Source organism: Panthera tigris, chromosome F2, assembly GCF_018350195.1.
Source record: "Panthera tigris isolate Pti1 chromosome F2, P.tigris_Pti1_mat1.1, whole genome shotgun sequence".
Classification (NCBI taxonomy): Eukaryota; Metazoa; Chordata; class Mammalia; order Carnivora; family Felidae; genus Panthera; species Panthera tigris.
Window position 1 is genome coordinate 22,986,345 of NC_056676.1, and position 12,031 is coordinate 22,998,375.

Consider the following 12,031-nt stretch of genomic DNA (forward strand, 5'->3'; position numbering starts at 1 on the left):
TGAGCTGCTTTTGTGCCCTGACCTTGGTCTACTATTTCAGATTTCCCTTCCTTTATTTAACCTAGACTCACTGACTGGAAAGCCTTGAGCACAGCCACCTTCACCTTCCCAGGTAGGACTTCCCTTTGCCAGGAGGCAGTCCCTGGTTGATTTGTAACCTCCATGTTTTCTGGAGATGTGCCCTTCATCAGTGCTCCCTGTATATGTCTCAGTCATGCACTAACCCCGTTTTATGATTTTCTGTTTACATATCTGTTTCCTCCCACTGTACTTGCCTCTTCTGTGACAGACTATGTTTGAATTATCTTTTCATCTCTAATACCTAATCTGTTATATGACAAAGTAGGTGCTCAAATAATACTTGGTAAAGGAAAGGAGGAAGGGAGGGAAGGGAGATTAATGAATGGATGGAAAAAGGAAGTAAGAAATAGAGGGAGGAAGAATCATTTTTATTATGGAAAAATGTAACTTTCAAATAAAATAATGTGGTTAAATAAGGTGATAAGAAATAGAGACATAACCACTTTGATTCCGTCTTGGTTAAAATTGAAAGAAATTATAGGTGAGAGTCAATTTGGTACCTCGGGGTCAAAATTCTGTTATACCAAATACTAGTCGTTAATACAGAGATGAGTTGAAGAACATTTCCATTCTAGTAATCTCCATAGTACAAAGAACAAAGAAATCAGGAGAGAAAAATGGCTTATTTATATTTGAAATATATGGACCATGACTATTGTTATGTTTCCTTAAAAATATGAAGCTTCCTGAGATATTCGCAAGTTCTTCAGGGGCTTTTCTTTCCGGGATGGTCTTAAAAGTTAAATATAAATTTTCTAGAATGTAAACTTTAATCACAAAGCATGTAGAACAGTGAATTGTTTATTTAATCTATACATACATTTGTTTTAGGGACCGGAAATTGTTCACTTAAAATGTAACTGGTCTCTCTCTCTCTCTTTCTCTGCCTTTTGTTGTTGTTGAGGTAAAATTGATATATAACATTATATAAGTTTCAGGTGTACAACATAATTCGATGTTTGTATACATTGTAAAGTGTATACACAACCATAAATCTAGTTATCATCCATCACCAGAGAATTGAGCCCCTTCATCCCCTAGCTGCCATCCCCTCTGGTAACTACTTTTGTTTTTATTTTCTTTGTTGGTTTGGTCTGTTAGTAAATTAACTGTTAATCTGATCCATCATTATATAAAATGTGTGAAAATCTTTAAAGAAAATCATTCAGGGGCCCCTGGGTCTAGTTTTTCTCTATGCCAATGTTGTAATACATAATAAAAATGAGAAAGTTCTGAGGCCATTTCAAACCCAAACACAATAAGTCTAGTATCTTTGAAAATATATTATCCCTTATTCAACCACACACTATTATCATGGCTCCGGTTTTCTAAACACTGCTGGAGGTCCGGTCCTATATTGTCTCTGGTATTAAAAGATAAAACAGAGGCATATTGAAATTTTTAAGTTTATTTGATCATTTGTTGACTCAAATCAAGGTCCAGAAGTGGTTAGGAGCGCTGGGTGGGCAGGAGCCATGGGAAAGACCTATAGAGAACCTTCAGAAGCAAGGAAAGGCAATTATCTGCCTGGCCACAGTTTAAAGCCTGATGGACTGTTTGTGACTGGTTGTCCTTAGCATTTTGATTTTCTAACCTTGAGGCATTTACAGGCTTAGATTCTGGTTTGCTTACATGAACCAGTCGCCTCAGCATCCAGAGTCACCTCAGTCAAATGGCACCCTAGTTTAATTCATTTAACACTAGATAGAAATTTCTTCCAAAATCTCACAGTCTTCATTTATGTTTTAACTTTTTAAATGTAAAAACTAATACAAATATCCTCTCCTTTACCACAATCCGAATTCCCAAACATTGGGAACAATTTGACGCTATTCCTTGATCCTTTTTCCATTTCAGTAATATTTTCCCCTTTCCTGTTAAAGGAAGAGATTAAGGTTGTTTTCCATTTTATGACTCGGCTACTAATAACAGGGTATTCAAGAGACATGTTAGAGGGAGGAGGGCGGGTAGGAGATCCCAAAAGCAGGTCCACATTCACTAATTGCATCATTGGGTCCAAAATGAAATCCCTTCTCCAAGACGCATGGCCAGGTGACAGCCCAGTTTTTCCGGGCACAGGTAAAAGGAGACACCTAAGTGCTGATCTCAGAAACCTTTGTGAGGCAGGACTCTGATTCTGCAGAAGGTTTAGTAGATGCACGGCATGGCTCATCTGTGCTGCGGTGACCACCTGAGACACCAGCAGGTGCAGGCTGGGGGTGGGTTTCTTGCTGTGTATGTTTATGGCCATCACATGAACAGCCACCGTTGTGTGAATGATAGGCTATTCAGTTGGAAGTGGTCTTAGGAAAAATAAACAAAGCCCAGCTGTATTTCTAACATCTCAGCTCCTCAGTAGAAGGGAAGGGCCTCGCTTCATCATCCTCTCCTGAAATTAGGAGATTTTTAAGATGTCGGATATATTTCTTAGATTTAGGAGTAGGAATAGTAATACTATTAGCTGCCATTTACTGGACACTTGATCTATGCTACATACTTTGCATTTATTCTCTCAATGAATCTCCTCAGTCACCTAATGAGCACTGCTATTCCCATTTTACCAGGAGGAAAGGTTATAGCTAATAAATGGCACATCCAGGATCTGAACCCCTAGTCTGTCTGACTCCGAAACCCTAGCCCTGACCATGGCCTTTGGCAGTTGCCAGATTTTGAGCCAACTGGAAGACAGGCACATCTGCTGAGAGAGGAAGGGCATCTGCCGGCCAGCCTTGGAAATAAGCAGTCACCAGTACCCTAGCACAAGAAGACACTCCCAAATGCATACTGCTTGAGCTGAGTATTCATGCGTGAGGAGGAAAAGGTGGGAGAGTAATCTGTAACTGAATGGAGCAAGCGTGGCTAAGGTTGCTGAGGCTTCTCAGGGCGGTGGGCAGGAACAAGTGATTAAGAGCCTTTTCTGCAATGCTAGCAGTGAGCAACCCTCGAAATTATTTAAACAGTGGAGTAATACAAACAAATTTGTGTTTTGGAAGATGCCTCTAGCCACAATACGGAAGGTCAACCAAAGGTGAGCCACGATGGTGGCAGTGAGGAGGCAGAATTGGTGGGATTTGGCGACTGAGTGTGTGAGGGAGATGCACGAGTGAAGGATGACATCCGGGTTTCTAATCTGATGGGCTGGGTGGTGGGTGGTACCACCCACTGAAATAGGAAGCAGGAAGAGAAGAAAGAAGGTTCTTGATGATGTGCTTAGATGTGGACGTTTTGGGTTTGCGATGTCTGTAGGATACCCAGGTGAGTGACAGGCAAATAAATTTGGAGCCAAGGAGGGAGGTATAATTGGAAATGGGAATGTGGATGCCACTAACTTACTGTGACATGTGAAGTCAGAAATATGGATAAGATTGCCCTAGGAAAGCCTAAGGAATAAGAACAAAAGCCTTGGTCCAGACCCTTGAGGAATAACAATCATTTAGGGATGAATAGAGGAAATGGAGCCATGAAAAGAGATTGAGAGGGAATGACCAGAGAAAGGAAAACCGAGATGTATTATTCTAGAAACCAAAAGAAGAAGTGTAAAGAGAACTTGCCCACCAATCTCAGACATGGCAGATGGAGTCAGTAGATGCCCTCTGAACTCCCCAAAACACCCGCCAAAGCCTTTACTGTGTCACATACTGTTTGTTTACCTGTGTCTCTTCCAAGAGGTGGACAAGATGTCTTCAAGGTCAGCGGCTGGTTATTTGTCTCTGTACCCTTAGGACCTGAAACTTGTCCGTTGGCTTAGGCAGCTGAGAAAGGCTTTAGTGAAGTGGTGGGGGTGGAATTCTGGTTAGAATAGACTGAGGAATGAATGGATGAGGAGGAATTTAAAATATTAAATCTCAATTGTCCACGCTGAGGGAAAGGAACAGAAATGTGCGTGAAACAAACAAAAAGAGGTAAACCCCAAAGTGATATTTTGACTTTGAACATAGACTCCATAGAAAACCTGTATTCTTTCATAGATCCAGACAGTCCTTCCTCCAGTCCTAGCCCTCCTCTGATGTGGCCCTAATGCCTGCACCTGAAACTCACCCAAGAAGAGGAAACAAGGAGACAGTAGACACCTCCAAGGGGATGAGCCCTTGCTCTGTGGTTGAGAACTGACTAATATGAAAGGGGCCTAAAAACTGAAGCTTTGTGTAAGGAAACTCTACTGCTGTAGATAACAGATAATCATAAGCTGTATCATCTGTGTTTTCGTGACAAACAGAAAGCCTGAATGTTTGCACGCCAATAAAACATCCTCAAGCATTGGAGATTAGTGTACTTTAAGATTTTGGATGAATGCCATTCAGAAAACGTTTCCTTTATGAAGGTGTCATTATAATAATGAATGTTTTGCATTTGGGGAAGTGGTGTAATATTCGGAATGTTCAGCCAAAGGGAAAAAGATTAGTAGCTAGCTCTAATGACTTCTGGAGAACATGAGAATTTTAGTTTCTTGAGTCTTTTTTTTTTTTTTCATCCCAAAGTCAAATGAAGGGTGGAGTAAAGAAAAATGGGAAACAAAAACAAGTGATTGACTTGATCATAATAATAACAAAAGTACTTCATGTACATATCAATTTGTTTTTAAAGTGCTTTGACATACATTAAGCTGATTTGATGTATATTTATAAATAAGCCATAATTAAGGCAAGTTAGCTGTGATAATCCCATAAAAGAGATGAGGAAACTGATGATCAGATATAGCTTCATCCTTCACAGCACCATCCCTTTGCAAATTGTCCAGGCCACCCTCCTGCCCTCTCCTTTTCCCTCCCTCCCTCCCTCCCTTCCTTCTTTCCTTCCATAGGGCACGGAGTACTCTGCCATGTGATACTGTGATATAATAAGAAATGTATATTTTGGGCTTCATTCCTGGCTCCTAAAAACGGTCCCAGAGCAATAAAGGTGAAAGGAGCACCTTTTGTTATAAGATTTGGTTTCTGTCCCCAGTTCCTGAAACAGCGCTGGTTCAATAAGATAAAAAGATTGTCTTTTCTTATTCATTTCAAGCCCCTTTCAACCCACTTGAGTTTATATTAATGAAGTGACTTTTAGAAAGTCCCTAACAATAGGGGCTGGTTTCCAGGGGAAGCAACCTTCTAATTAGAGAGCTGGAACTTTCAGTGCCCCCCCCCACCCCCCGTCCCCATTCCAACTCCAGGGAGGGGAAGGGGGGGGCCAGAGTTGGAGTTAACCACTAATGGTCAATGATCTAATCAATCGTGCCTACCTAATGAAGCTTCCACAAATAAGAAACCCTAACTGAAGGGGTTCAGGGAGCTTCTGAGTTGGTGAGTACACGGAAGTGCCAGGAGAGGGAGGCATCCAGAGAGGTCATGAAAGCTCCGTGCATCCCTCCTGTTTGCCCTATGGCCATAGGGGAAAACCCCCACATGTTCATGTTAGACGTAGGAGTAGGAGTAGTTGTAGTGGTAAGAGCAGTAGCAGTAGTGAGAGGAATGGAGTTTTCTTTTCAGTCATGTACGACACAAGGCACCAAATCTAATAAACGTCTCTTATTATAACCTGGGCTCCCAAGTTACCCTGTTGTTACATAGACATTCTTCCTGGAAGAATGAGAAGGTTCATTCATAGGAAGATGAGAGCTGCCTGGTGGTCCAGGACATGAGTGCTGGGTCCTCTTACAAGCTCTTTGACCTTGGGCCAGTTAATTAAAATTTGTGTGCCTCAGTTTCCTCACTAGTAAAATAATCCCTCCTTTAGAAGGTGGTTGGAAGTATTAAATGAGTTAGTATCTGTAACTCACAAATCTTATTTCAGTGTGTGTTCAATAAATAAATGAGCTGGGCAGGCTCAACATTCCTTTGTGAGGGAAGAATAACTCTTTATTCCTTATTGCTCAGCAAGTTGTTCACACGATTATAACTAATCTCCAAATACACGGGAGCAAGACATTCACTTTATTGCTTCTTTCCACCATCCAGAAGAAATTCCATAAATGAAAGAGTTTATGAGAACCAAATATATATCACCAAACATCTTTCATAAGGGCTCAGATCCAATGCCTACTTAAGGAAGAAAGGCTGCCTCTTTCCTAGGGTGCACCCTTTATTCAAGTCCCCGGGGGACATTCCATATCTGAAATGTAGAAGTTAATGATTCCCAGAGACTACTTTTTGAGATTGTTGAACTGAATTCATCAGTTTATGCCATGTGTGGGTGGGAAGATTTTACAGTTTGCTACCAATTCTTTCCAACTGCTGGAGAAGAAGAATATTCACTCATGGTTGCTTCTTCTAAGGTCATGAGGTCACGGCATAATTTTTTTTTCTCTTGTCCTTACAAGGAAATCTTCAAAACTTTCTTTAGACAGGGAACCAAAAATAGTGACAAGGAGAAAGAGTTGCCAAAGATGTGTCCTTCCCCCCTTCTTTATTTCATTTATAGTAAAATCTTAAATCTTTGAGAGCCAGTTTTGCACATTCCTCTCCCTAGACACTGTTTATTTCAAGTTGTAATTCACGCTGCATTTACACCCTTGCGCTCAGGTTATTTTGTTTAAATATTCCTTTCTGGTTGTTTTTGCGTGCCAATAATTTTCCAGAAAGTTACACTCACCTCTTTCTGTCTCTGCCAAATTTTGCAAGATTTCTGTAGTCTCTGAGAGAGGCAACAGTGGGTGAAACACCATGGGCTCTGAGGGCAAAAGACGTGAGTTCAAGTTCTGGACCCACCATCGGCTTTGAACCCGGGGAAAGACATCTACCATATCTCCTCACTTATGGAATGTGAGTGATGATACTGAAGGCTCTCCTTCCTTCCTCACAGAGCTATTGAGAAGATCAAGTGAAATGATGATGTAGAAGCACTTGAAAGCTCTAGTTAAAAGCAAGTTACATTTATGCTGCAAGCATTTTCCCTACATGTGTATCTCACAGTAAATAAAGTTAAAATAATCGAATGTGAAAAATATAACTATGACACTTATACATTGTGGAATTTGCAAAACAAAAGATGTCAATTCAAATATGAGGATCCTATTTTTATGTATAAATATATATTTATAAGTATATAAATATATAGCATATATATATACACACACATATATACCATATATGTCTGTAGATATATAGATATATAGACGTAGATGGTAGGGTACTAGACATATCAGTGCTCTATTCAGGCCTATGAACTTCTGATTTAGCATCTCTGAAATATTGGAACCTAGGATTCAGAAAACAGACTGCATTTTTTCTGCCCTTGAAACATGCATCTTCTTCTCCTCTTTCAAACGAACTGAGCCCAGGTTTTTAGCGGGGCACACTGATCCCCAGCTACAGGACAACTGGTCTCATGTTCCCTTACAGTTTGGTGTGGCCATCACAGTTCTGGCCAATGAGAGGTAAGCAGGAGTGTCGTGTGAGGATTCCAGAAAGTCCTATAAGTTCTGTAATAGGGAGGAGTTGCATCTTCTCTCTTCCCTTCTTCCCCCAGCTATCTGGAATGTGGCTGAGATGTCTGATAGTGCAGCCACCATCTCTGGTGTGAGGGAGCAGGCCACGCCCTAGGGAAGGCGAGGGTAACACAAGAAGGGTTCTGTGCAGCTGGTGACAATGGAGTCAGCAAACAAAGCCTGGACTACCTGGCTCCAAACTTCTTATGGGCAAGAAGGAATTAAACTACTATCTTGTTTCACTTTTTGGGGGGGTGGGGTGGGGTGGGTGGGAATCTGTTATTCACAGCTGAACCAGCATTAACTGAAAAATGTCTCTCTGTGACCTGTCATTTCCAAAGACGAGTTTTAATCTCTTTCCTAAAGTAAGATGCTGAGAGGCAAAACATAGGATCCCACATGATTATTTGGCAATTCACTGATGATTTGGTGATCAACTCTTGAACTTCGGCAAGCAATATGACTTGCACAGAGGAAAGTTTGGGTCCTGTCAGCCAGAACAAAGCAGGGTGGCTTTTAAGAAGAAATCTGTCTGAGGGGCGCCTGAGTGGCTCAGTTGGTTAAGCAACTGACTTCAGCTCAGGTCATGATCTCATGGTTTGTGGGTTCGAGCCCCACGTCAGGCTCTGTGCTGACAGCTCAGAGCCTGGAGCCTGCTTCAGATTCTGTGTCTCCCTCTCTCTCTGTTCCTCCCCTGCTCGTTCTCTGTCTCTCTCTGTCTCTCAAAAATAAACAAACATTAAAAATTTTTTTTTTTTAATCTTTCAGAAAGTACAGTGAATGAAGCATAAGATCACCATGGAGTTGCATATGGCTTGCTCATGGAAACTGGTCTGACAGAGCAGCACTCCATCCTCAGACACGGGTCTCATGAAGAACCAGGGCGGCGTGTGGAGCAAGGTGGATGAGCACATGTAAGTACATGAGCCTGTAATTTTGTGCAAGGCATGAAGGGAATCTAGCACAACAGCATCTATAGCTGTATTTGGAAACTGATGAGGTGATTAGACAATCCATTCATACTTATTGGACCACATGATATTTTTGTACTGACAAAATAAATAGCCTTTGTTCTCAGAATGTGTGGGGCTGCACTGTCTTCTTCATTCACTCACTTGGTGACTTTGCATGGAGTGCCTACTGCGTACCGGGCTACAGATTGACACCGGACCGCCTCGAGGACACAGTTCCCCTTTCTGAGATGACATCTTTTATTCTCCCCTCGTCAGAGGCCCTGGTCTGGTCTGAGAAGGCTTCTCTGACCTCTACAGCGCTGAGCAGTGGTTCCCGGCTCTGCTGCAAGCTCTTGCAGTGCTTTTCATCTACACAACTAACCGGGCACTTGGCAAAGTCTACCTTAAATGTGTTTATATTTATTCTACTGTAACGTGAGTGCCTTGAGTTCAGAGACATACCTTTGGTGTTTAGTAAATGCTTGTGGACGATGTCATATTCATTCCGTACTTGCCAGTTTCTTTGGTCAACATTATTGGACATCTCCTGCAGGCCTCGCACGATACTAAGCACTGGTGAAGAGAAAGGAGGAATAAGACTCAGACTTGGGGACCGCTGGAGAAAGAGAAGTGTGAACAAACCATTACAATGCAACGCCATATATGCGAGCAAAGATCTTGGAGCAAGTGTTTGAGTCGAAGCTTCTGATTTATCCTTGGAAAGACTTCACAGGAGAAGCAGTGTCCCACCTAGCTCTTCAAGGAAGAGGAAAGGCCAGGTGTGTGAAGGAGCGATTTACACACTTTCCACCTCTGGCTCTTCATGATCTCTTGCAAAGTAGGCAGGGCAGTTGCTGTGTCTCTACTTCCCAGGAAGAACCGGGAGCAGAACACGTCAGAACATGTTGTGCAGGAGCTCCTGGCTCTAAAGAGAAGTGAAGTGGGCCCCAAACTCAAGCTCTGAATCCTAATCCAGTGCTCTTTCTACCGTGCCTCCTGGTTTCCCTAAGTAACGCGGATGACCATGAGTTCAGCCCCGGAGGGGGTCAGGTGTTTCTTATTTTCTCAGCTAAAATGAGTAGAGCAACCCAATTCATTTAATTTATTGCATTTTCCCCTTCCATTTTTCATAATTCCCTCATTTATGAGGCCAGAGTTCTCAGTAATTCCCCTTCCTGGAATCTTCCCTAAGGAAATAATCAGAGAGGTGGACATAAATTTATGTACAAAAACTCGCCTAGCAGAACTATTTATAATAACAGAAAATAGGAAGCAACCTAAATTTCCAACAAAAACAGACTAGTGGGCAGGCGCTAAACATCTTTCCAGGTATTTTAATGGCATTTTTTAAATGCTTACAATTAATGTTATTATTATTTTTAACAAAAGGACAGGATAAAAACCCATGATTCCAATTTTGTTGGGTATACATGCCAATATATGCAGAGGAAAAAGAAAGGCTTTCAGCAAGATGCTCACAGTGGCCATCTTGGCGCTATTTGTTTGTATTGTTTATGTTTTTCACAGTGTGCATTTTACCATCAGAAAAATAAATATAAATAAAGACTGTTGAGTAAACTACAAAAGTCATCAAGAAACGGAGACTGGATTCCTGTATTCATTAGGGTTGTCCAGAGAAACAGAAACAGTAGAATGAATATATATACATATATGTGTATATATATATATATATGTATATATATATATATGTATATATATACATATATATATATACACATATATGTATATATATATATAATATCTATCTATCAAGAGAGAGACATTGATTTATTTTAAGGAATTGGTTCATGTGATGATTATGGAAACTGGCAAGTCCAAATTCTTTAGGGTAAGCAGCAGGCTGGAGACCCAGAGGAGAGTTGATGTTTGAGTTTGAGTCCAAAGATAGTCTTCTAGCTGAATTCTGTCTTATTGAGAGGTCAGCCTTTTTTCTACTAAGGCCTTCAACCAACTGAATGAGATCCACTCATATAATGGAGGCTAACTTGTTTTACTCAAAGTGTGCTGACTTAAATCTTAATCTCATCTAAAAAAGACCTTCACAGAAACATTGGGAATAATGTTTGCCCAAATACCTAGCTACTGTGGCCTAGCTAAGTTGACACATAAAATTAACTGTCACATTTCCTGAACTACTTGAGATTTCTCACCTATAGACCCAACCGCTTGAAGACAGAGGCTCTGTCTCCTCCTCTCCAGCCCTCTGTCACTCGGCACAGGTCTGGCTCATGGTAGATGTGCAACAGGTGTTAGAATGACTGTGTCAGTGAGTGAGGGAGAAAACTGCTGAGAAGACAGTCAACAATATTCCTAAATTATCAATCCAGAATGTCACAAATCAATAGTCAAGTTTCCTTAGCCTGGGGCCTGGTCAGCCTTCAAAGGAAGCCATATCACACCATAAAGGCAGGCCCTGGCCACCACAATTACCCCACTCCCACGATTACCCTACCCATGCACATTTCTAGACCTACCAAAAACTTGCCCTGAGCCCAGAGACCACCAAGGACACACAGTCCACCCCAGTGATGTCACCCTGCTGTGAACAATGGTCAGTGGGAGGCACAAGTCCTGTAGGACCAGAGACATGGACCGTCTGGGGGCTGCTTGAGTATAGGGTCCTCACTAGACAGCCCCCATTGCCTCAGTCCAGGTAGGTGGCTGTGAGAGCAGCAGTTCACCATGACCTACAGCCAGACAGTGGCCTCTCTCTGCCTCAGCCCCTGCAGAGAGTGTAGAGCTTCTCCAGCCACCACAGAGTCCTCTTTCACTTTCTGACATGGGCATTTGTCCCCTCTGGGTTTCTTGCTTTGCTGATTATTTCAGACCTGCTGGGGATAGAGTTTATCCTATCCTCTCCAGGAGCCCCAGATCTCCTGACCTGCTGATATTCCACCTCCCTCCAGAGCTTCAGAAGGGCAGGACTCTGGGTACCCAGTCAGCTCAGAACAGCCTGATTTAGTAAAAACATTCCAATAGCTATAGTTGCCAAGACACAAAGGCCAGGAAATCCCCAGAAAGTGGCCCATAAAGTGATTTGAAAGAAGGAACAGGAGCAAGTTTGCTTTTTCTTTTATAATGAATAAAAGTGATGAATAAAAATCTTTAGTCAGTGTGGTGATCTTGTTCTAGTTATGCAAAAGGGTTTGTTTGTTTGTTTGTTTGTTTGTTTGTTTGTTTAATGAAAAATCTACTACAAGGAGTAAGTTCTAAGTTCTCACTTATTTCATAAGATAATTCAAGACACAAAAGTTCTTATTGAGAGAAGGAGACTATGTTTTTATTTAGGGATGGGGATAGAAGCTGTGGTTGGTAGACACCTGACCATGTCAACCCCTGTGAGGTGGGGATTAGAGGGCCAGGCTCCGCCCCACAGAGGAGTGGTCCTGTTAGGTGAACTTGTCCCTTTCCAGGCACAAAAGTGTTCGCATGCAGTCTGGATGGAAGGTGTTAGCTTTACGTACAGCAGGTGAGAAGCATATGGGTGGGGGTGGGGGGCAGCATCCCAGAAAATCAACTGCCTAAAAGGTATGGGTCATAGATGTTGTCTGGTGTGACAAAAGCACAC

The 12,031-nt window shown here is 41.9% G+C and overlaps 1 long non-coding RNA gene across 1 annotated transcript in view; it reads left to right on the forward strand.

Moving 5' to 3' along the window:
- The window catches only part of LOC122235145, a 35,705-nt gene extending 27,311 nt beyond the window's left edge, over nucleotides 1–8,394 (forward strand). The window contains exon 3 of the long non-coding RNA XR_006213270.1: nucleotides 8,258–8,394. This is a non-coding gene — a long non-coding RNA (uncharacterized LOC122235145). The remainder of the gene's footprint in view (nucleotides 1–8,257) is intronic.
- Nucleotides 8,395–12,031: the final 3,637 nt, after the last annotated feature.